Source organism: Armigeres subalbatus, chromosome 1 (assembly GCF_024139115.2).
Source record: "Armigeres subalbatus isolate Guangzhou_Male chromosome 1, GZ_Asu_2, whole genome shotgun sequence".
Lineage (NCBI taxonomy): Eukaryota > Metazoa > Arthropoda > Insecta > Diptera > Culicidae > Armigeres > Armigeres subalbatus.
In genome coordinates, this window is record NC_085139.1 from 270091478 (window position 1) to 270116749 (window position 25272).

General features: G+C 39.5%; 1 protein-coding gene across 3 annotated transcripts in view; it reads right to left on the reverse strand.

Annotated features, from left to right (window-relative positions):
* LOC134207529 (uncharacterized) overlaps positions 1–25272 on the reverse strand; it is a 159637-nt gene that overhangs the window by 130930 nt on the left and 3435 nt on the right. For all 3 annotated transcript variants that reach the window (XM_062683233.1, XM_062683232.1, XM_062683230.1), the window contains one exon: positions 3429–4186. The gene's annotated coding sequence lies outside the window, so the exon portion shown is untranslated. The remainder of the gene's footprint in view (positions 1–3428; positions 4187–25272) is intronic.

Here is a 25272-nt window from a genome sequence, read left to right on the forward strand (position 1 = left end):
AGGACATTTACACAACACCCAGTGGACCAGTGGAGAACTTTTCGCTTTACGAAAAGTTTACTCCTTACCGGGGCGGGAATCGAACCCACACTCCACAGTACATGCGTTTAGACGATTGACGTCGCTAACCGTACGGCCACGAAGCCCACGAACAATTAAGTGATACATGTGGTGTGAAAAATGATATTTGGTTAGAAGTGTCAAACGGGATTGGTGATCATATGGCTACCGCATTTGCTTCATTCGCAAGAGGCCCGTTCCATTCTCCTACTTTGTATCTCTCCCTATACTACTTCTCGTGTTCTAGGAATCGCTATAACTGAAAATGGAGTCCATACTGTTTCCATCTTCTACTATATACACACTCAATTTTTAATTCTGCAGCTTGGCAGAAATCCAAATCTGATATTCCGGCGAAAATGACGTTTGCTAGCTGATTTTCGGCAAATTATTTACTGATTTTTAGCAACTTCAACGGAAATCTCGGCAAAAAACATGTTTTCTGGGGTTGCGCTGTGCGAATCTCGGTAAAAGTTGATCAAATTGCTGAGATACAGGTTAAAAAAATAAGTGTGTACCTTCAAATAACTTTTCTAGCAATCTGTTAGAATTGGGAATGAACGGAAAACTCGTTTCCTATAAATAATCAATTCGTATTACATTGGCAATCCGTTAACCAAGACGAACTTCTGGTACATAACCTATCTTCCAAATTCCAATAAAATTTCGTATGAACTCGTGGCAAGTGCAAAGGTATACTCGGCTTGCAATGGGCGTGTGACTGCATAACCCTTTCCTTCGCATCCCGATGACCGTAAGGACGGGGCCGGCACCGTAATTGACCATTGAAACAGTTTAGAACTCTCGGACTGTGCACATTGAGGTTGGAAAACTACCCCCATGCTCCATCCAATGCACACTGTTTCCTTTCAAGGAAAAAACGTGATCGAAATTATTTTGGCAAATAGCAGTTTTGACCCATACGTTCTTCAGCAAAGTGATTCCACTAATTCTTGATTTTTTGTATGTTTCTATGTTGGGGTTAATCCACCTAGAAGTGAAAAGTAATTTTTTTTTTCAACATAGATTTCAAAAATTCACTTTGTCGTCAATGTTGTGGAGAAAGTCATAAGAAAAAACTTTGGTGAAGATACTATAGGTCTATCTCTAAAATTTAGTGGTCAAAACTCGTTTTTCAATAAAAACACACTGAAAATAACTTTTCTTCGAACAACTTTTTCTATCAAGTTTCTACAATTTTAAAATGTGCTGAACAAAAAAATGCTTTGGTTTTAGAGCTTTGCGGAAATATATTGATAAAGTTTGTACGTTATTTGTAAAAAATGTGAAAATTCACAGAAACTTACACTCCTTTGCCTTTGACACCCTCATTTTTGAGTGTTAACACGTGCGATCCAACTCACAAATAAAAAAGAGTTCGCGAGGTTGAGCAAATCATAATAAATTGCTTCATATCCTTTCACTATGTTCGCCAAATGTCAGCAATTTCTTATTCTATTTCTGAGGTACACACCGAGATTTAGCATTAATGTTATTAGCTTTCATGGACAACAAGGTTGTGTTTGAAGTTTCAAATTCCTTCAAAAATAATTGAAATAATTCATAAAATTATAAATTATAAATAGTGATCGAAAATAATGGACGAAAAACAAATTTCCTGCTTTTCAAGATAATATTGGATACTATTATTTTCTGGTAAATGGTTCACACTTAGTTCGGCTCGGCATTTTTTCATTCTTTTACCGAGATCCGCACAGCCGAGCGCTCGGTTCGGGACTTTCTGCTTTCTACTGTGGCACTCAAAGGAGCCGCCGTAATCAAACGTCGATTCAGCTGATATTTCAGCTAATGAACTTTAACCAAGATTTGCACAGCCGAGATCGGTGGAAATTTTTAAGTGTGTTCTACAAGCCTGTTTCATGTATTTTTCAAACATATTAGAGGTGTGATACATTGGAACTCATTACCAACTGCTTTAAAACGTTCTTCATCGGAAGCAATTTTCAAGAGAGGCTGCAACAAATTTTGGGATCGTTGACAATGTAATTATTCTAAACATTAGAATAATACGTTAGGCAGATTTGATATCGTGATTTGAAACGGAGGTGGTAATTTTAAAGATTTTTATCTTACGCTACTGGACAATAAAACAAACAAATATTCTTAATCTAGCTTTCTAGCTTTATAGATTACTAGCTGTATGTATCCGGCCTTGCTCGGAGTTGCCAGTTTGATTCGACAATCGGAAAATGAATATTTTTTATTGATATTTCATCATTTGATTAAAAGAAGGCAGATTTCATTTGAAAATATTGACTGATTTTGAAAAAGACATTAAACCAGTCCATCCACAACCATCCCGTTTTCTAAATATCATCCCTAACCCCTATCTTCGTCTTCTTAAGAAAAAGAATGTGTGTTTCAAATTTGGTTGAAATCGGCCAAGAGGTTTAGAAGTTATGCTGGAACTCAAAATCGACAAAAATGCAAATGTTACAAATATGCGATCATGGGCAGTTCAATAGTAAGGAGTAAGCGAACATACATACATACATACATACATACATACATACATACATACATACATACATACATACATACATACATACATACATACATACATACATACAAACATACATACATACATACATACATACATACATACATACATAGATTGGTTTTTATATATATAGATGAAGAAGATGATGTTGAATTATTATTATTTTGTTTAAATGTCTCATCACTCTTTTCAATAAGTGAAATATTAAGATAAGGCTGTTACAAATATTTAATATTTTTTTTATCTTACTGGTCTCCGAATCCCTGATCATTCGGGAGGGGTTAATAAAAAAAATTAAACGAAGAGAAAATAAAAAAAAACTCCTCGTATTTGTTGAAGAATGTTTTTAAATCCTCTACATTTTCCTTAAACTTTATTGTTTCCCCCTCAAATTATTATGTTTAAACAAAAACATGATTTTCTATAAATATTTTTTTCGGCCTAATTATCGATTCTTGTCAAACTTTTTGTAGAAATCTTAGAATCATCGATTCGCAAGATCTTTCCAAAAAAAAACTATTTAAAATTGTGTTTTCAAATCATCGACGTTAGGGAAATTTAATCTGGAAATTTGATGGTTTCAGTACATAAATCCACATCCAAAAGCTAGTATACATTTTTGAGAATTACAATTAGAGACTAAAGTATGAATCAAGATTTGTTGTTGTACGACAATCAGTAATGTTGAGTCAAATTGAATGGAGTTTCCAAAAAAAATACTAATTTTCCGCGAGCAGTCACAAATAAATTATATTGGTAAAGCTCTGAAACCAAATTTCTTTACAATATCATTGTATTAATATCGGAAAGCATGTCGTAAAAAACGAAAACTGAGAAACGAACTTACCGGGTTCAATCTGGTTATGCGCTGGATGATGGATGGCGTGCAGGAAGACAATTGCAATACTTCCCCACGACTTCTCCGCTGCGCTGGGAGAACGAGCCACTAACGAAGCTTCAGACAACGGCTACTTCGGAGCTGCTCGACGATGATAATGAAGATGATGATGATGATGGCGAGAGGAAATTTGTAGCATGAATCGGCCTCTTCCTGCTTTTTGCTTTCCGACTGCTCCAATCCATTAAAGATTCTTGAACCGTGTCCTCCCTCACCACCCACACTCTCACTTCTTCACTTGCCTTTTTTTTCTTCCTTCTTATTTCTGATACTGTTGTCGTTTCCTTTATCGTTGTTCACCACGTTTTAGGCTTCACATTTGGCGTTCCACCACACCACTTATCTCAGTTATCTATATTCTCATTTGCGGCACTCGAGCCCCGAGAACTCAGAACTGATGTCTTCCTGTGTGCGATGGGGGTGCTGTTGGCCGAATCAGGTTTTTTGCCCTTACGTTCTTCGGGAACTTTACCTACTTCACACATTTGTTCGAAGTTGGATCTTCTTGATACAGTTTGCTCCCATGCCGATCCAAACAATCGATGCCAGTCACCGTCCGGCTTGACTTCGAGCTCATCGCCATGCTGGACACAAACGGCTCTGTCTTAATTTGCTTCGTTTGGTAAATTTTCTACAGCCTGGGCGGGCGGCGGCGTGGCGTGGGGGTAGTTTGCACCGAAAACATTTTCCAAATTAAAACAATTCAGCTGCGAAATAGAAACAAGAAAAACATTCCGAATGAAGCAAAAAACAATCTACCACAAGTTTAAATGTTGCAATTTTCGAGAGCATACTAATTCGGGGGTGCTTCGCCATCACCATCAACTCGGCCATAAGTATGTTGCAATTGTGAGGTAGGGTGCAGTGTCCGGTTTTCGGAATGTTTACTATGAGTGTGCTAAACGACTGATACACGTTTTAAATCTACCCCAACTAAATTACTCTTGTTCATCAAATGCATGCAGATCTCGACAAAAAAAAAACAAATTGAAAAACAAGGAACGAAATACAACCGAGCACCAACATACTGCAACTTATTACACTAGTTTGAAGCATTTTTGAACTTATCATCGCATCATGGAAATTCAGTAAAGTATCGTAAGCTTGCATTGAAATCTTGCTTACTCGATACGGATTAAATCATCGTGTTAGGGTGAATGTTGAGTTAGGCAGGTCCAAGGGTAGGTCAAATTTTGAAATTAGAATGAAGCAATCAATCACAGTAGCCAGAATTACATTAAGTTGAAAAACGAGTTAGGGGAAGTGCACTTAATTCTGTAAGTAGGTATGCAAAACCCGACTTGGTCGACTAGGTCGCATAATAAACACACTATTTTTTTAAATTTCTGGTTATTTTTTGCACCAGTGTTACCCACGTGGTTACCCATCACCCCAGTCAATGAGGCATCCTCAGCCAAATAGCCTCGGTGAAATAATGCGCGGCACCCGTATTCATGATCTCTCCACTTCATCGCAGCAGGTTGCAAAGCCAGAGCGCTCTTCCATGGCATCACACCGCCCAAATGTTATTCTATTTAGTTATGGCAGTCGGGCACCTAGACCTACTCCACTATTTCATAACATCGCTGTTTCTCGTTCGAGCTGAATGGATGGCTGCTGCTTCAGCAGCCACCGGGCAAAAAAAACCGCAAAAATATCATTCACACGAACATGAACACTTCGGTGCCACTTGTCCCTATATTGTAACTCTTAATGAAATTCGAACGAAGCGCGGTCGACGCCGCTGGTCGAGGGCTCTTCACATAGCGTTGCACATACAGCTCGAACGAAACACAACATTAGTGCCACCCTGAATGCTCAGCCGGCACGAACCCAGCCAGCCATCTCTCGTTCGTCGACGGCAGCTTCCCACAATTAATAATTATTTATAATACATATATCAACCAAACCCTGATGCATCGGCAGCCAAGCCAAGCAGTAGTCAACTATGCGGTCGTCCTATCGTCACCGTCGTCGTCGTCGTCAGCCTCATCATCATTTAAGTCGATTGTATGTAGCAGGCGGTGTGTGGTGGCTAGAACTGCCTCTTTCATGCCATACACAACAGCAAAACTTTGGAAATGTCAAAGACGAATGCATTGTGGCGTTCGGTTGCCATTGGTTTACTTCTGTAGTAGCCTACTGGTAGGGCTTGCCCAGAAGTCGGTGGAGAATGATGCAAAATGACAGCGTCATCGCTGAGAAATGGTTACTTCCAGAGTGTAAAATAATCGAAAATTTTTGGTGAAGTCCATTTTTCGTCATTTGTCAGTTCACTTCCGACACATTCATAGTCGGCTCTGGACAGTCAATATTCAGTTGAATATTAGTCATTGAATATTTATGCACATTTTACAAATTGATAAATTATCTGAAATCTGAACACGTTTCAAATGAGTAAAGTGATTTATCACACAGGACTGAATCCGATTTTCATTCGCGAGGCACTTTCAACTGTAAACATCGACTTAAACAAAGCTTATTATGTTTTTTTTCTGCACATAGTAAACACACTCAGTGACAGTCGAATGAATGAGTTCGTGGAGTAGTCGTGTGACTATGTCATTCTATGTTTTGAATATTCATGCGATGTTTGTCAAAATTCGGACCGAAGTTGCTTCATGAAGATGAATATTTTAAGCTCTGGTTACTTCGATAGGCGCTGGATTTTCAACCGAAAGCATCCAATCAACATTCTATGGGTAGATTGTTTAACAATTCCGAAATCAGATTCGTTTAGGCGCTAACTTTAGGGTAAAACGCTTCAAAATCGATTTGCGAAATAGCACCGTACTTACCAATAACTTCTATTTAGGAAACAGTCATAAATTACGTAACATTTGAAGAAGAGAAGGAAGTCTACATATCTGTTTTTCGAAATGTTTCTAAAACTTGCAATAGTCACCCTTGCCTTCTTGATCCATACACGTAAAAAAATAACCTTATATGTTATGGCAAAAAATCATTCGAAAATACTTAAACTCTTCATTATGCCACCTAATGAAAGATACCATATCAAAAAGCTAATGACATTCATAAGTTAATGAAAAGTATAAGTTTCGGAATGTATGTGACTAATGCGATGTATAAGTTTTGCCTTTCTCGTATACTAAGTATACGGTAAAGGCTATATGATCGCTCCAAAAACAAACTTTTTATAGAAGGCCCGGAGACCCATAGTGTTATATACCAATCGACTCAGTTCGACGAATTGAGGTGATGTCTGTCAATAATAATGTGTGTGTGTGTGTGTGTGTGTGTGTGTGTGTGTATGTGTGTGTGTGTGCAAAACTACTCAAAAAATGTCACTCATTTTTCGGGCACTTACCCTCAACCGATTTGCTCGCAACAAGTTGCATTCGACGCAGAATCCTGTCCCATTGTTTCCTATTTGAAATTGGCCAGATCGGACTATGAAATCGAGAGTTATGGCCAAAATACAAATTCATACGAAAAATCGCGTAAAAAATGTCACTCATTTTTCGGGCACTTATCCTCAACCGATTTGCTTGCAACAAGTTGCATTCGACGCAGAATCCTGTCCCATTGTTTCCTATTTGAAATTGGCCAGATCGGACTATGGGATCAGAAGTTATGGCCAAAATACAAATTCATACGAAAAAATCGCGTAAGAAATGTCACTCATTTTTCGGGCACTTACCCTCAACCGATTTGCTCGCAACAAGTTGCATTCGACGCAGAATCCTGTCCCATTGTTTCCTATTTGAAATTGGCCAGATCGGACTATGGACTAAAAATTGCGTAAGAAATGTCACTCATTTTCGGGCACTTATCCTCAACCGATTTGCTTGCAACAAGTTGCATTCGACGCAGAATCCTGTCCGATTGTTTCCTATTTGAAATTGGCCAGATCGGACCATGATATCAGAAGTTATGGCCAAAATACAAATTCATACGAAAAAATCGCGTAAAGAATGTCACGCATTTTTCGGGCACTTACCCTCAACCGATTTGCTCGCAACAAGTTGCATTCGACGCAGAATCCTGTCTCATTGTTTCCTATTTTATATTGGCCAGATCGGACCATGGGATCAGAAGTTATGGCCAAAATACAAATTCATACGAAAAAATCGCGTAAAAAATGTCACTCATTTTTCGGGCACTTATCCACAACCGATTTGCTCGCAACAAGTTGCATTCGACGCAGAATCCTGTCCCATTGTTTCCTATTTGAATTTGCCCAGATCGGACTATGGGATCGAAAGTTATGGCCAAAATACAAATTCATACGAAAAAATCGCGTAAAAAATGTCACTCATTTTTCGGGCACATATCCTTAACCGATTTGCTCACAACAAGTTGCATTCGACGCAGAATGTCTCATATTTTCTTATTGAAAATTGGCCAGATCGGACTGTGGGCTTAGATGTTATGGTCAAATTACTATTTATTGTGAAAAAGAGTTCGAAAAAGTCTAGCTCACTTTTTTAGCACTTATTATTATTATTTATTCAGACTAAGGCCGAAGTGGCCTGTGCGGTATATAAGAGTCTTCTCCATTCGGCTCGGTCCATGGCTACACGTCGCCAACCACGCAGTCTACGGAGGGTCCGCAAGTCATCTTCTACCTGATCGATCCACCTTGCCCGCTGCGCACCTCGCCTTCTTGTGCCCGTCGGATCGTTGTCGAGAGCCATTTTCACCGGATTACTGTCCGACATTCTGGCTACGTGCCCGGCCCATCGCAGTCGTCCGATTTTCGCGGTGTGAACGATGGATGGTTCTCCCAACAGCTAATGCAATTCGTGGTTCATTCGCCTCCTCCACGTACCGTCCGCCATCTGCACCCCACCATAGATGGTACGCAGCACTTTCCTTTCGAAAACTCCAAGTGCGCCTTGGTCCTCCACGAGCATCGTCCAGGTCTCGTGTCCGTAGAGGACTACCGGTCTAATTAGCGTTTTTTAGCACTTAGACTTCATCTATTGACGCTCGCAACAGATTGCATTCGACGCAGAATCTTGTCCCATTGTTTTCTATTGAAAATTGGCTAGAGCGGACTATGGGATAGGAAATTATGGCTGAGACACAATTGTTGCCTTTTTCTACGAAGAGGCTGGATGGTCGCGCCAAAACCAAACTTTCAAAGGAGGGGTGGGGACTCATGGCGTTATATACGTATAAGTTCGGTGAACTGCGATGATGTCTCTGTGTGTGTGTGCGCGCACCAAAAGTGCGAAAAGTTTAGCTCACTTTTTGGGAACTTATCCTCAACCGATTTAATTCCAACTATAGATAGTAGAATATATAGATGAGCGAAAGCATGGCTGAGTCGATTTTTCTGCCCGTGCACACGCACATATGACGTCACAGCCCTTAACGTTTCCATTGAAATCGTGACGTCATGCTCGTTTGGAGACACGTTTGACAGTTCGTTTGGAGACAGAGGATTTATCTTCACTCATCTATATATTCCACTATCTATAATTCCAACAAGTTTCATTCGACGTGGAATCCTGTCGTATTGTTTTCTATTGAAAATTCGGACCATGGGCACAGAAATTATGGCCAAAATATACTATGTGTTATAAAAAAGCGAGTAAAAAAGTCTAGCTGACTTTTAATGGACTTACCCTCAACCGATTTGCTCGCAACAGATTGCATTAGATGCGGAATCCTGTTCTATTTAGAAAGTTGGCCAGATTGGACTATTACCTTTGAAATTATGGCCAAAATACTTTTTGCCTTTCTTGTGCAACAAAGTTGTACCGAAAGGCTATAATTTCTTTCCGAAAACGAACTATCGGATGCTTCCACACTGATACACTTCCTCTTCATACGGGAGTTTGGTAGAAAGACGGTCATGAGATTTATATCATAACAAATATTGCCCTCCGCTCGCTTGATGGGAATGACATTTTCGTTTTCTTTTGTGTAGTCGGAGCTTCAGTTCAATTTACATCCAAAAGGGCTGTCCTTAGGAGATATGACGGGGTAAAATAAAACAGGGTATGTACGTCAAAAGATTGAAAAAGGAAACAAAATGTCGAAATTCTTATTAGCATATTGTAGATCAAGCTGAAAACCGAACCGACGGCTCGCGACCATCGCCTTTTCCAGCATTTCCGGATGTTGCAACTCCATCGCGAGTAGTGCGCAACTGTGCCATAGTCGGGCACCACTCGCGATGCAGTCGCGACATCCGGGAATGGGACAAAATATGATTTTCGGTTTTCAACTGGATCTACAATATCTTTGCCATAAATAATCTGATTTTCATAGAACGGACAAAGAAATTTGTCTGTTTTTACTCCTAGCTAATAGCTCATCTATTTTCAAGCGCACACATTTTACGAAGGTCGAGAAAGGCACCATCACCGCTAGGTGGATTAATCTGGGTTTTCTTATACATATCATTAGGCGCCTGCTTAGGGAAAAAGTATTAGAAATCTTAATAATAAATAACATTACATTTTTTACGTGTACACGTGAGTCAGTCTTGGTACCACCCCGCCTGACGCCTCCTAGCTGCCAAGATATTGATAGCTTTCAACATTATCCACTGGCACTGTGAAACTTGATGGGGTTGCCATGATTACATCCAACGATTTGCTTTTGTTGACCTTGATGACCAAACCTGCGTTCGTTGAGTTTATGCTGCATATCAGCGTGTGTGTTCAACGTCATCCGCCTAGGAGAAGGGTCGCATGACTTAAAGCCGAAAGCCATCTAGTCTAATTCCGTTAGGCCAAATTGTACGGTTTGATGAACGGTTATTAGGCCGAATACGACGTTTGGCCGAAGAAGCCATTCAGCTCAACAAGTCATAAAGGTGAACAGGCTTTATAACCCAACAAGTCATACGGCCGAAAATGTTGATATATTAGAGATGGCTTTCCAGTCTTGACAAAATCAAAACACTGTTATTTAATCTTGTCCGACATTTCGGTCCGTTTGCAGGCCGGGTAGCGAGTCATTTTTTAGTGACTTGGTCACTATTTTGAGTCTAGTCACTAAAAGTCACTGTTTGCATACAAAAGGCACTAAAGTCATTATTTTTCGGAAAATGGTCACTAAAGTCACTATTTTTGCATTGCCTGTTGTAAAAAAGCTAAAAATAAAAATCATTTGTAACTATTATGATCAACCAAATCAAATATGTAAACGTGCTTAGTGGTCATATGGCTATCACTTGGTCGGGGTTCTGCCAAATCACACCAAGCGCCAATGAAAAATTTCAAATTTTTTAGACAAATTTTTCGTGTAACAGATTCAATTAATCACAAATCGCATCGAACATCGTTCAATGCCATAGCTGAGGATATCCTACAACAAATGTACGCATGATTTGACATAAGATACTTTCCGTTTTCCTTTTCCGAACAAAATATCACAAGTCAGTAGAAAAGCCGCTTGGTGCGGTTTGGCTGAACTCCGACCACTTCTTCCTCTTACGCAGAAGGTAGTGGGTTTAATCCCAGGCCCGTTCCATTTTTTCTCAGTGTTGGTAGAATCATACTCAAACCTCAATTAGCGAGGCTTCATGCACGAGCCAACTCGCTTGCGATTCTGTAGGGAAAGCATGGCGTTTGAGTTTCTCGGACAGAATCGCATCGCTTCGCTCATTCGCCAAAAAATGATTTCACTCCAAAAAGCGTCAAAACGCAATCGATGCGTATATTTTACATATGGATTTATTAGCCATTGTTTTAAGCGAAAAAAGTTAATTCAACGCATTCTACACTGAAGAACATGTAAAAATCATTCAATGATGCAATGATGCGATTCGAATCATAAGCGTTTCTCGGGACCATGATTCTGATGGGATTAGACTCACTAATGATTTTGCCGATGAGTTTTGAGAATTTGAGATTTTACTAACACCAGTGTTGGTAAAATCATGCTCAAATCTCATTCACCGCAGCCCCATGCGCGAGATGCCTCGCTTGAAATTCTGCATAGAGAGCATCGCGCATGAGTTTTTCACGCATCGTTTCGCTCATTCGTTGAAAAAACATTTCGCCCCAAAAAGTGTCAATACCCAATCGAAGAATATTTTATGTTTACGTATGGATTTTTTATCCATTGTTTTAAGCAAAAAAAAGTTATTCCGATGAATTTAACGAAGAAGAACACGCAAAAATCACGCAATGATGCGAATAGCGAGTCGAATCATGGACGATTCTCTGGGCTGTGAGTCGGGTGAGGTTTTCCTCGCGCTTGATTTGAATCTTGGATGAGATTTGAGAATTTGAGTTTTTTCCAACACTGACCAACACTCTTTCTTTCACGGAATAGTATATATAAAAAAACACTCTATCTTCTACTTTTGTATCTTTCCGTATATTTCTCATGTTCTAGCAATTGCTAGAACTAGAAATGGGCTCTCATTCCGTTTCCACATTATATCCTCTACCTACATCTTGATTAGTTCTGGCGGTTATATTTGACTTGCTTCGGCGGTTATATTCGGTTCGATATAAGCCAAAAGCTCGTTTCTGGCGTCAAATTTAGATACACTTTTCATTACTGCCACATTGGTAACCCGTTAACCAAGACGAACCTTTGCCATGAAAACCCCCAAATTCCAATAAAATTCCTCATGAACTCGTGACGAGTGCAGAGGCGTTCGATAGATCGCGAGGACGTGGCCAGCGCCGTTAGAGAGCAAATCCCATGCTTCCGTCCATTGCTTCCCTGTGCAATTGCGATTGTTCTGGTCAATCACGGAGTAGCAACCACGAAATGCACGGTCATCATGCCCATGATCAACGAAATCAAATGTGAATCTGGTAGTAATATATTAAATTTGGGAAATATGTATCCAAGAAGCTCCAAGTAAGTATGTAATGAAAATTGTAAGGTTATTTCCGATTCATGTCAAGGCGAACCTCAAGAAAAGAGTACAGAATTTAGGAGTTTTGTTACCAGAACCACGTCTGCTGGTGAGCGTTAATACCCTCCGGAGACAAAGATAGTGGACAGCTTCAGTTTCATCACATGACAATAGTGCTGTCCAATGAGCAGCTCGAAGTAGCTCGAAGTTGTTCCCATCCTGCTCGTTCTTTTTGGTCAACAAATGGGCATGAGCAGGACAGGGAGAAACTTCGAGCTACTTCAAGCTCTCATTGGACAGCACTAATGATGTTTGATGTTTCTCAACGTCAGGTAGAATAATGAATGATAGGGGCGTCGATGACAGAAAGTACATTATGATTGTTAAATGGTTGTTAAACGGGTTAAATATTGTTAAATAAATGTTGCGACGCTTCGGAATAAGTCTCAAACAAATTGTAGAATTAATTCTGGCACAAGCCACTAAATTCAAAACCTTTTGATTGAAACTTTTCAGAAATATCACATTTTGATTCTGTTTATTAACAATTAAGAAAAGATACCCAAAAAACTAGTGTGGAGGTGAATAAATTGGTCGGACTTTTAAAATCCAAAATAAAACATAAAACTAATAAGATTTGAAAGATTTTTTTAGCTTGAGATTATTTGGCAACTCATTTTTAATTAACTTTAATACTAAAGTCTGCCATTTAGAAATTAAAGTTTATTAGAATTTGTGGATTTCTTATAAGACACCATGGTTTTATTGGATTTTCAAAATTTTCCTAAGAATGCCACGTCGAGTTCAAAATCTCAAAAACTAAATCAAGTTATTTATTTGTTATTAAACCATAATTTAATAACAGGTAAAATCGTACTTTTTAAATTTCTCCATTATTTTAATTCCTTTATATTTATCAACCAAATGGTCCTACCAAAGATTTATAAGCTTTGCGAGTCCAAATAGTTCACCGTCTAGGAATTAATTAGATAATTTTTCGGCAACTCGGCCGTACGAAAACGTGACCTTTAAGTGGTCTTGTTGTGTAGGGGTTATCACGCCTATCTAGAGAGTAGGAGGTTGAGGGTTCGAGTCCCTCCAAGACACGTGGATTCTTTTTCGCAAATTTCATATCAATTTGTCCATTTCGAAACATGTGCTGTGCAAATGCACAGCCAAGATATTTAACAAAAAAAAATAGATAATTTTATATCATTATTTAGCTGTTATACAGAAAACTTCTAACCCATATTAAACAACAAATACTGTTCTAATTATCAACATAATTCGTGACACAATTTGTAACTCTCTACCCGTTCCCGTGACGCCGGGTAGATACCTTCTCGTGGTGTGCTACTTAATATGAGGTACCATGGTCACATTGCTAGCTTCTGGTTGATCCAACGAATATCATCCTCAATATCCAACTCCGTGGTACTTATAAGAGTGTCGCATTCACTTGTAGTTCTATACCCGGTTCAAAACATCATACAAAAGTCACTATTTGGTTACTTTTCTGCGATTGATAGTCACTATTTGGTCACTTTTTCGTCATCTTTGGTCACTAAAGTCACTATTTTGAACGGCATTCATCGCTACCAGCCATGCGTTTGGGACCTTCCTCATGGACTCAATTCTTACAGGTTTAACCTCAACTGTGGTTCTGCTATAATTTTGTCAAACATCAAATTACAGTCAAAAGTAATAGAAAATTTGGATAGGTCACTAGATCATTTGCCTTAGAGAGACTTACGGCGAGCAGGTGAAAATGTCATTTAGCCGAGAGGGACATACAACCCAACGGGTTATTTGTCCGACAAAGTCATTTGCCAATCAGATCAATTGGACGACAATACCATCTGTCCCAAATGATCGAGTGGAAGACCGAGAAATGATTAGTGACAAGTTTGAAGCGAGTAATGAGAAGCAAGGATCAAGAAGAAAGGATTGAGAATTGAGAAACTAAAAATGAAAAATCGGATTATTGCCGGGTCCATCTGATCGTCAGTCCATTGTGTCCATTTGTTCATATCGTGAATCCAATTGCTCGTTGCATTGTTCGGTTGCCATTTATCGAAGTACATTGGAGGAATGCCTCCGAGATGAACAATTTGTCAGTCGTTATCGGGCAGTCGTGTCGGTAAGATGCGTTTCCCCACAAAACGCCACCGTTTCGGTTGCACCCCCGGCGACTGACAAGGGCTTGGTGGAGCGGCTGGAAATCGAACCCATGACCGTAGCCAACTACGCTATGAGACCCCTCCTAACGTGTTGCTTTTAAAAGAATGTTATCTATGCCTCATCTGGGAATTGACGACTGAAGTTTTGCTACTAAGACTGATTTTTTTCTGCGATAGCGGTCTTAATAAGAAGCAAATACTTTGTTGCTCCTACATCCAACGTTTCGGTTAATTTATTTAACATTCTTTAACCCATGAAGATGGTTGAATAAATTAACCGAAACGTCGGATGAAGGAGCAACAAAGTATTTGCTATGGGGTTGATGATTGATATTTTTCGGTGATTGCCCAACAGACAACGAGATGGAAATTGCTGTGGTGATCGAAATGCGTCTGAAGATGGTCGAGACAAAGTAGTAGACCGAAACTTCACGCAGGAAAACAAATGGCGTATAGTTATTGTTCACCGAAAAATATCAATAAATCAACCCCATATTAGTAACGGTGATTAAAAAATCAAATAAAGTATTTGCTACTTAATCAGACTGCTATCGCCGAAAACATCAATCTTAGTTGTTATCTATGCCGTTTTTCATTTTTCTTTGATCAACTTTTCTCAAGGTTTTTCACAGTTATTTAACAGTTATTCAACAGTCCGGGAGATTTTTTCATACAGTTTCATTTCCATGATTATTTAGTAGATTGAAAGGAATTAGTAATTTGGTAGGCAAGTACATATTTTCTGAAAAGCAGGTCACGCTTCAACGTCAATAAAATAAACCGCAGGGACAGACATTTTAATTTTCAGACTAAGATTATTTTCGATTATTATTTTTGAATCTCCCGAAGCAGGTAATTAATTTTCTTTTTTTCAAATCTGCTTTACCACATTTTATTAAATCAAGACAAAATTTTCAAAACGACTTATCTGCTTTTGTAAACAAAGATTGAAACGTCGTTTTGACGAATCTGATAGCACTTCGGCGTAAACCAACGCCATCACCAGGTAGCCGAAATCTTCACCTACCTACCTATTAATAGTGTTGGTTTGCGAGGGAGTGCTATCAGATTCGTCAAATCGACGTTGGAGTCTTTGTTTTCAAAAGCAGATAAATCGTTTTGAAAATTTTGTCTTGAAATCATTTGATTCTTTTCGAAACATTAAGAATTATTCGAAGTCTTTCTGAATAATTTTGAATATTTCGATATTATCGAGTTTTTTTTGGAAGTAAGTAAGTAAGTCGAAGTAAGTCGTGCTTTAGTGAAGTCATAGTTTTTCCGCGTCAAATTTTTTCAATACGCCAATTAGAAATTTCGGCTAGTTAATTAATATTCGGAACAAATGATTCGAAAGCGCTATTGAAACTCGCTGGAAAAGCCGAGAATAATTCTGGAGAGTCGCGTCTCAGAGGAGAGTCGGAGTTCTACACTAGCTACATCCAATAGGCGCGGAAGTAGATCCATCCGGATTCCGATAAGTCGTCGAAGTTCATGAATATTTCGAACAGCTTCGTCATCGATGTCTTTTAACGGAATTGGGACTTCCGATCTTTCGCAGTGCAGCCGCCGGCGAAAACCGAACAGCTGTCCGTCTGTTGTTGCCGAAAAAGTTGACAAGGTACCCCTTTTCTGAGGGTGCTGGAGCCGTCACAGAGCAAAGCGTCACAGGTCCAGGTGGAGGCGTAGACGTGTGGGATTGCAGCTAAAAAGATCACATTTAGGGAATATGATGTCCAGGAATGCGATTTTTCGGATATGGACGGTAGGTCAGTTAACATTAGGTTGAGGTAAGTTGCTTCAAACGAAACAGAAAGGTGAGTGCAATTTCACTTAACTTCATCATGAAGTGGAACAATAGCTCGAGATACATGCTCTGGTTGGTTTGGTGCCTCTACTTTAATTGGCTTAAAGTGGACAGTTTTTACTGAGCTATGCGGTCACCATACTTCATTTATATTACATACCATGAGGCTATTGGCTATCAACTGCATATGATTTTTGTGTTTAAGCACATCTAATGAACTCCACAATAATGGTACCATCAATATATTACACTGTCCGCAAATTTTATTTAATTTGTCCCTTACCTGTAACTAATCGTAGCAAAATTCACAAATTTATAAATAATTTAGATATTTTCACATATATGGATGGTTCATTCCCAGTTATTTATATTGTTATGCTAGAGAAGACATACACTTTTGCTCATTTTCCACCTTTATCACTGCTTTTAGCCTAGTCGGATATAGTCGGACTAGTCAGGATATTAAAACGAACGGTTGGAAACTATTCAAGAAATATGTAGAACATAATTTTCTTTTTGCAAGCTGCTTAAGAATGAGCAAAGAAATGTTATGGGTTGTATTAAGAATCTGCGAAGACCTCTAATAATGCTGGCATTTTTGGAATGGGGTGATGACATAATTTCAATTGGGATCGCATGAGGGGAAGGGAAAATTAATATATTTTATATTCCTTCTCGTTTCAGAGAGCGAACAATGGCGCTTAAACCTAGGCTAATTACCCGAGCAGCACAAGTCAGACTAAAATGGTTGCAGCAACTTAATAGTGACCAAATCTAGTCGCATATCCGTTGCAGTAATCTATGTAGGACATGTGTGCTACTTGGGTAGCCAGGGCAAGTTTAATAGCTTCGCCCCATCCCAGGACAATTAACAATGGAGTGACAAAAATTTCTTAGCATGGTCACTCCCAACGTCTGTTTAAACGCATTATATCATTTGCTTATGGTGATATTCCTAAACTATATTCCTACCAACCATCCAACTCCTTGACATCTATGAGGGCGTCGGTGAGTCGCTGGACTCTCGTTAATTAGATGTCATATCATCATTTCCTTCCCTTCCCTAGTAACGGAGAAGATGAGCGTGGCCAGCAGTAGCTTTCATGCTTTATCATTTTGGACTCCCAATTTGGTTGCTATAAAATCCCAAATATTAATCCATAAGCAGTTGGGGTAAGAAAGTGAAAGAATATACATGACAGTTATCAGTATGCAATCAACGAAAAACTTCGTTACAACGCAACGCAACGCAACGCAACGCAATTTTGAATATTTCGATATTATCAATTGTAAAAAAACGACGGCATGAAAAAATAATTTATAAATCAACTGAACAAAATCGAGTTCAATGCAGTTTCAAACCGAGGGAAAATTTGGTCGGATCAAAGGCTAGATTTAAGGTCCTTACGTATTTTAAGGCTAGTTCACCCATCAGGAGCTTGTCTGCAAATTTCGCCCCCATGTGTGTTAACGGGATCTATGGGATTCCGTTATGAAAAAATTGAAATTCGGCTCGATTTAAAATACAATCCGGTGGAAATTTACGAGAGTCCGAGCTGTAGAACAGACAATAAAATAGCCAGGATTTTTTTTTCTTTTCGCGACGAAATTACATTAGTCCTGCTTTTTTTTGGGAGCACATGGGAACAAAATCAATGGACAAGATTCACACTACGCTACTTTTAGCGTAATTTAAATCAACTTTGGGAATTGATTAAATTCGACATTTATTTTAATCTGTCATAAGACGAGTTTGAACAATCCCATTGAATTCCACCACTTAATTGTATCCTGACAGATACGTATTTCGACCTCAACAGTAAGGCCGTCTTCAGTGTCTTGTACTTGACTCGAGTCAAGTACAAGACACTGAAGACGGCCTTACTGTTGAGGTCGAAATACGTATCTGTCAGGATACAATTAAGTGGTGGAATTCAATGGGATTGTTCAAACTCGTCTTATGACAGGTGAAAACATTCCACTAAAAAGCTCAAAATAATTTTCTTATTTATTTTAATGCTTGAATCATATTCATGGAAATAATTAAAATTACATTTTATTAATGTTCTTTCCTTGTTGAGATTCTTGTTATTCTTATCCGCAGATTTTTTCCCACTTATATTCATGAAAAAGGGATTTGGCACGGGAAATCAATAATCCCACCCTATTGCTCTTTTCGCATTTGTCTTTTATATTTTTTTTTTCTTAGCCTTTTAATGCCCAAAACCGGCCTTAGGCTGATCATTTTGACTATTGTTTGTGAGAGTTCAGTGCGAGATTTCTCTTGTTTCGGACAGCAGAACGATCGCGCGATCTTCCGAAATATTATGTTCTGCATTGCGCGTCCGGTAATAAAGTTAATCAGTTCAGTGCGTGATTTCTCGTGCTTCAGATTCTACAGTAAGCAGAGCGATCGGCCGGTCGTCGAAATATAGTTTTGATTTGTGCGGAAAGCAATACGAACAGCCGGTCACCAAAATTTTGTTCTGTTTCGTGCGTGTGAGTAAGTTAATCACAAAGTGAAAATTTGGTTCGCATCCGATAATTAAAATATTTAGCGTTTTTCGATTGCTTTTGTTTTAAATAAAACTACACGCTATACACGGTAGACCGTTTACCAAAACGAACCCTGCCACACTCCCTTCCATATATCCAACATCCCAGTGATTTTTCGTGGAAGTGCAGATGACTCGTCGGCTTCTATCAGAGCGAGTATCACGTCAATAATTTTCTACCTATTCCTTAATTGACCTGCATTCGGACACGGTTGGCGCTGGTATTGCTTATTTTTGGGTCACCAGTTCTCTGCCCATGATCGCATATTTGTAACACTCGCATTTTTGTTGATTTTGTAAAAAGCCTTCAGAAAGCTTAATTTACTAGATATAATCCCACAACAGTAAAATAGGCTTTGCTATCTTGCTTATCTGTGGTAAGTTGGAAATGCTTGAGTTTGTGGGGAGGATTGATAAACGATTTACAAAATCAACCAAAATGCAAATGTTACAAATATGCGATCATGGGCAGTTCTTACACATTGAAAATGATGTTAGTCCCAAACTTTATCTATTGGTTCTCTGTGTAATTTCAGCTGGCCTGGCAATAACGGAGTAGCAACCGTGGGCGGTCAATCATGCTCATGCTCATTTTGACTATTGTTTGATATTTTCAATTATTCAAAATTGGAAAAGGTTTTGATATTGGTCAATAATAAAATCCTTAATGCATATCTAAGAGCAGATGAAAACAAAATTCCAAAATAATTAAAAATAAATTTCTTAATTCTTATACGGAAAATTTAAATTAAGACTATATAATTTGAAATTTCCACAGCTCTTGAATTTTATCACAAAGTTTTTTTATATGTCCCATTTTGCGAGCACACTTGTCCCGTTTTTTCACCGAAATGATCTGGTCAGCCTACTTGGGGATCTCAGGGCAGGCACAATACCGCACTAAGGAAAACTAACCTGTTCTCTTAATTTGTTTTCAACCTGAAAATCAAACGTTTGAAGCATGCTAATAATGTTCGCGACACAAAGTAATTGATTGCTAACGGTTTTATCAAGCGCATTAATTAAAAGCTAATTTAGATAGGAAACACTCCACTGTTTTGTGAGCTTACTGTTCCGTTGGACCTGCGACGTCCGAAGGCGCGTTCTGCCGGAAGGGATGGGATCATGCTTGGCCGGATTCGTGAAGCTGCTTCAATACCGAGAGGCTCCGCCGTGAGCGAAGAGGCCATCACAGACTTCTAGGGACTATTTTGTAATGTACAGTTCTGCTCAACCTTCTGGGAGGCGTACACAACGTGTCTGGCAGACACGATGTGATCGTGTCAAGTGTCTTTAATCGTGGGTCTTCTAACGATCACACGCGATAGCAGGACAAACACTTGAGCAGAGCAAGGAATTACTCCTTAACTTTTAGCTCTTACTACTCAAGGTCGCAAAATGTGCGAGATAAACTCTTTTACGATTAGCACTTTCAAACACTTTTGGAAAATAAACTGTGCCGAACTTCACTTTATAGCTCAGTGGGCGATGATCGGGTTGAGCCGTTCGTTCGGTTTGTCCACCCCATCAAACAATCATCGGGTTTGGATTGCATGCTTCGTTATGTCGAGCAGTTGGATTTTACACGGGTTCGTGTTCACGGGTGTCTGGTAGATAAAACACGCTTCATACCCGAGTTGCTTTATTATTTATTTTCTATTTATTGTTACAATCGTAATTCGTTGTTTGAGCCACAACCTTGTTCAGCCTATCCCCTAAGTTTCCATTTTCAGTGTTTGCAATGAATTTTCTCATCCGATTGCCTTTTAGTTGGGCCATGGCCCAATCAACGGAAGCCCAACTAAAAAGTAGCAGATGTATTACAATCCGAACCAGCGAATTACGACCGTGATTACAACGAAGTAAGAAAGGTTTTAACTACTGTGATCAAAATTTATATTTTTTTTATCAATTATCAATCTTATAATTTAACAATCAAATAATTTTCAACTTCATGATTATTTCCTATTTTTTTGGCAGTTTGAATCCATCGCTCAATGAGTACCAGAAGTGCTAAGAACATAGAAGCAAACTTTCTGCAATTGAAACGATAACAATCACCATTCTTCTGGTAGGTTTATAACGTTCCTCTAGTGCGTCTAACCAGAGGAACCAGGACCTTCAAGCGGATGGCAGATCTATTTAAGAAGCAAATAGCTTGATATACGTTAATATCACTATGTTTATGCTGAAATGCCCAGAAACAGTCGATTGGAACTAAATATATTGGCTTATGCTTCATATGTGAGCATAGTACATATGTACTTTTTAGAACGGGTTCAGTATGTCTGAAATAAAATATGTCTGAATGAAATAATTATTCAAGAGGAATGATGAAACTCAATCCTTCGGTGAATTGTTTTGTTGATAGAAAAATAACATGTTTGAGTTGTCGTTAGCAACGAAACACATCAATTCAGATCAATGCTTGCTAGACAATAATTTCAGTTCAGTATCAAACTTTTTATAGCTTTCGGCATTATGGCGACCGTGGAAAGCTGGATAGATAGTAGAATCTATACACTCCAAATAATCTAAACGTTGTTTCCACCTGAATTTTCAGGTACATTTTACGTGCACACGTAACTGCAAATGCTTCAGAAAATTCAGGTGAAACTTACGTGTCCGGTGAATTCTATCCAAAACTCAGGTAGAACTTACCTGATTTTCACGTAGAATGAAATTTCTATCGGAAAATCAGGTAAAAGTTACGTGAATTTCAGGTGGAAAAAATCTACGTATTTTTTCAGGTGGAAAGAACGTGCAGATTTTTTTGGGTGTAGATGAGCGAAAGCATGGTTGGGTTCGTTTTTTTACCGTGCACCAGGCGCATATGACGTCACACTTCTTAACATTTTCATTAAAATCGTGACGTCATGCTCGTTTGGAGACACGCTTGACAGTTTGTTTGGAGACAGATCGACCACAATGTTCCTGATCCAAGTTCTTAGTATGGCCACTTCTGTATATAATCCAAGTAAGTTAACCGCCAAGTTCATAGATTTTCAAGTTGTTTTCCTCGATATTCTGTAATTAAGTTAAAATTAGACATATCAATAAAGTGCATTGAGTTGAGTGTTAAGAATTCCAAATTCCTGTACAAGCTTGTTTGTTGATGAAAATAAAACAACAAATTGGCTGTTATTGGTGGAGGAATCAAAAGTGCTGTCCAATGAGCAGCTCGAAGTAGCTAGAAGTTGTTCCCGTCCTGCTCGTTCTTTTTTGTCAACAAATGGACATGAGCAGGACAGGCAGAAACTTCGAGCTACTTCAAGTTCTCATTGGACAGCACTAATGTTTGCTTCGATGAAAATTCCAGTTCAGTGTCGGGAAGCAGATAATGTCAATTTTTTATAGCATCCACCATTATGGCCAGCGTGGAAAGCTGGATAGTCTGGACAAGGGACAAAATCGGCCGATCTGTTTGGCTTAATTTAAAATGGTCTATTCTGTCAAATACCTGTTTGGTCGAATGTTTTTCTTTGTTATTCCTTTTTTTACCAAAAGACATTTTCTGCCGTATATCCATTTCGACCTAATGATTGGCTAAAGCAAAAAACGAGCAATGGGTAATGTTTTAAACATAACCACGAGTAAACGTGAGACTTATGTAAACGTAACGTATTTACACTTTACTTTTGAATTTATGGGGTTTGATTATAGGTATTGATATTGGAAACAACAACTTCCATGTTGTGCAGAATTAGGTATTAGCAATTTGTTTATTCAAAACTTCTGGAAATAAAAGTAATAATTAAATACATAATCAGAATTGCTTTGTTTCTAATTGTTAGGCCCTTATTTACTCAAGCAAATGTAGGGTATTTATAGATTTCTTATTGATGATAGTATTTAAAGTTTAAAAATTCTAATAATCAAATTTTTAGACTTGGGCAAAAGGTGCTATTTTAAGGGAACTGTCCCGTTTTCCATCTCATTGAACATATATTCATCTTATCGCCAAACAAAGAAAAACAGCACCAAATGCGCGAGCAGAAAGCACGTCAGTACGCGCTGCTGTCACAAACTGGAATGACTCACACACGGCAAGCACAGCATCTTTTATACACAAAGAAAATCTTGCGGTGAACCCGAAGACCCGTGATATACAGCATTCTGATGTCCGTGTTAGGAATGCACGGGATTGGTTATATATGAAATTTTTATTGGCTTTGACAAGAATTGAAAATTTCAATAGCTTACCATTGATAGTGTCCGAGTCAATTGATATATAAATCTTCAAAATCCATCGAAAGATAAAGGCGCTAGTAACGTTCGAAATCTTCCCTTTCGGCATAACGTTCTCGATTTCCAAAAATCTAAATGACACCCAGTATAGTAAAAAAGACGTAAGTCCTACGTCAAAATAAAAGAGCTGACCGCGGTGGAGGTTGGTACTCGGATTCTGATGGCTTTTCCGCAAACGGGACCTTTAAGTGTTTACGAGACAAGCCAGCCTTGGGCTGAAAGTATCGTTAATAAATATATTTATCACGCATATCTAGAGAGTAATAAGTTGAGGGTACGAGTTTCTCTAATACACGTGGATTCTTTTTCACAAGTTTCATATCAATTTGTCCATTTCGAAACATGTGCTGTGCATATACACAGCCAAGAAATTTAACAAAAAAAAAATTCGTGCGACCGAGTTGCCGAATAATATGCAATTAATTGGGTTTTAAAATGAAGAATCGATATTTGATTTTCTTTCAGGGAACGATGAAGTTAATCATCCTGAACGCGTCAGTTTTTTTCGACGCTCTAGCAAAACTCCGCAGGTCACTTGGCTCAATTTCCGGAGGAAAAATACCGCACGAAAGTTCTATGAGAAGGTGAGCCGTTCACGTAAGGGCCACGTGTCACTGCCCGATATGTGTAAGGACATAAACGGGAACCTTCTTACGAACGAACGTGAGGTGATCCAAAGGTGGCGGCAGCACTACGAAGAGCATCTGAATGGCGATGTGGCAGACGAAGATGGCGGTATGGTGATGGACCTGGGGGAACGCGTGCAGGACATAATTCTATCGGCTCCGGATCTTCAGGAAACCCAGGAGGCCGGCTGAAGAACAAAAAGCCCCTGGGGTTGACCAACTACCAGGAGAGCTATTTAAACACGGTGGTGAAGCACTGGCTAGAGCGCTGCACTGGGTCATTACCTAGATTTGGGAGGATGAGGTTTTGCTGCAGGATGGAAGGTGTCGTGTGTCCCATCTACAAAAAAGGCGATAAGCTGGATTGTAGCAACTACCGCGCAATTGCTGAACGCCGCCTACAAGGTGCTCTCCCAAATTTTATGCTGTCGACTAGCACCAATTGCAAGATTAAAGTTCGTGGGGCAGTACCAGGCGGGTTTTATGGGCGAACTTTCCACCACGGACCAGGTGTTCGCCATACGTCAGGTATTGCAGAAATGCTACGAGTACAACGTGCCCACTTATCATCTATTTATCGACTTCAAAGGCGTATATGATACAATCGATTGGGACCAACTATGGCAGCTGATGCATGAAAACGGATTTCCAGATAAACTGAAACGGTTGATCAAGGCTACGATGGATCGGGTAATGCGCGTAGTTTAAGTTTCAGAGGCATTCTCGAGTCCCTTCTAAACGCTCAGAGGGTTACGGCAAGGTGATGGTCATTTGTGTCTGCTATTCACAATCGCTTTGGAAGGGGTCATACGAAGGGCAGGGATCGGCACGAGTGGTACAATTTTCACAAAGTCTGTCCAGTTATTTGGTTTCGCCGACGACGTAGATATTATGGCACGTAACTTTGAGAGGATGGAGGAAGCCTACATCAGACTGAAGAGGGCAGCTAAGCGGATTGGACTAGGAGACGAAGTACATGATAGGAAGAGGTTCAAGAGAAGACAATGTGAGCCACCCACCGCGAGTTTGCATCGGTGGTGATGAAACCGAGGTGGTAGAAGAATTTGTGTACTTGGGCTCACTGGTGACTGCCGAAAATGATACCAGCAGAGAAATTCGGAGACGCATAGTGGTTGGAAATCGTACGTACTTTGGACTCCGCCAGACGCTCCGATCGAATAGAGTTCGCCGCCGTACCAAACTGACAATCGACAAAACGCTCATTAGACCGGTAGTCCTCTACGGACACGAGACCTGGAAGCTCGTGGAGGACTAACGCGCACTTGGAGTTTTCGAAAGGAAAGTGCTGCGTACCTGCGTACCTCGTACCTGCGTACATGGAGGAGGCGAATGAACCACGAGTTGCATAAGCTGCTGGGAGAACCATCCATCGTTCACACCGCGAAAATCAGAAGACTGCGGTGAGTCGGGCACGTAGCCAGAATGTCGGACAGTAACCCGGTGAAAATGGTTCTCGACAACCGAAGGCACAAGAAGGCGAGGTGCGCAGCGGGCAAGGTGGATCGATCAGGAGGAAGATGACTTGCGGACCCTCCGCAGACTGCGTGGTTGGCGACGTGTAG